The sequence below is a fragment of the Gavialis gangeticus genome, unplaced genomic scaffold (genome assembly GCF_001723915.1).
Source record: "Gavialis gangeticus isolate Ggan-Ray unplaced genomic scaffold, GavGan_comp1, whole genome shotgun sequence".
Taxonomy (NCBI): Eukaryota; Metazoa; Chordata; order Crocodylia; family Gavialidae; genus Gavialis; species Gavialis gangeticus.
The window spans coordinates 45,556,742-45,558,303 of NW_017729000.1; positions in this window are offsets into that span (position 1 = coordinate 45,556,742).

Genomic DNA, 1,562 nt, shown 5'->3' on the forward strand with positions numbered 1-1,562 from the left:
ACATCTTAGTGTCATCAGCAAATTTGAACAGGGTGCTTTTTACCCCCTTCTCCAAGTCACTGATGAAGATGTTGAACAGTGCAGGCCTGAGGACCGAGCCCTGGGGGACCCCACTGCCCACATCCCTCCAGGTTGAAAATGACCCATCCACTACCACTCTCCAGCCAGTTGGCGACCCATTTGACTGTGTAGGTGTCGACACCACAGTCCCCCAGTTTCTTAATGAGAACGGGGTGAGAGACAGTGTCGAAAGCCTTCCGAAAGTCCAGAAAGACTATGTCCACTGCTACCCCTGCATCTAAGGATTTGGTCACCTGGTCATAGAAGGCCACCAGGTTGGTCTGACAGGAAACATTTCAACTCGAAACTCGAAACATTTCAACTAGCCTTGTTTTGTTTCAAGGCTGTTTCAAAGCCCTTTGTGTCGATTCAATTTCACTGTTTCAAGCTCGAAATGAGTTGAAACAGTGTCGAATCGAAACAGCCAGTGAAATTTCGCACAGCCGTACTGCAGAGGCATAACTAAAACATTTTGTGACCTAGAGAGCACAAAGGAGCAGGGGTGCTGAATACTAACCCTGTTACATTCTTGCTGGGCTACCTAAGGGGCACATCTACATGTTCACTTTAATGCAAAGTAGCCTATTTTACTGCACATTAAAGCATCATGTAAAAAGCTGCGTTCATATGCTAACGCGAAGTAGAATAGGCTACTGTGCATTAAGCGTCACCTAAAAAGTATGCACTTGCACTACTGTGCATTAGCACAGCCTAATATGCATTTATTTAGTACCACATATTGGAGGTACTAAATTTAATGTGCATAAGGAAAAATGCATTAATGCATGTGTAGATGCCCCCAGGGAATAGGGAAGTAGATGAGACTCAGGATCTGGGAAGATGAGACATAACAGGTAGACAATTTACCTAGCACACAAAGGGCATGTCTATATGTGCAAATGCTCTAGGGTGGGTTTACTCTTGAATAATTTACTTTATGGAGTAAATCCACCCCGAGCAGAGGTCTACACATGCAGGGAAGGGAGAGATTTGCTGCTCGTGGCAGCAGTCTGCTCCTGCTCCCACTAGCCCTGCATTGGCCCCCTGCAGCATCCAGATGGAGCTCTAGGCTCCCCTGGGTTGTTAGCCCGGGGCTGGCAGGGAGCCTGGGGCTAGCACCTGGCTGCCTGCTGCTGTGGCAGGCTCCACCACCAAAGCCCGGGCTATTGCAGAGCAGGGTCTGGGAGATTCTTATAAGATTAGAGTAAATTACTTGAGATTAGAGCAAATTACTGCACAGTAAGCATCACCATCTACACATGGAGACACTTACTGTGCAGTAATTTGCTCTAATCATAATTTAGGTACCTGTAAATACACCAAGCAAATTTACTTGGGAGTAAGGAGAATAGACGGGGAAGCACTGAGGTCCTGGAGGGGAGGGGAGCCAGGTGTCCAAGAAGAGTGGTCGCTCCTTAAGGAGACGATCCTCCAAGCCCAAAGGGAGGTAATCCCAACACGGATCAAAGGGGGCAGGAGGGCGCAAAATCCCCCATGGCTCA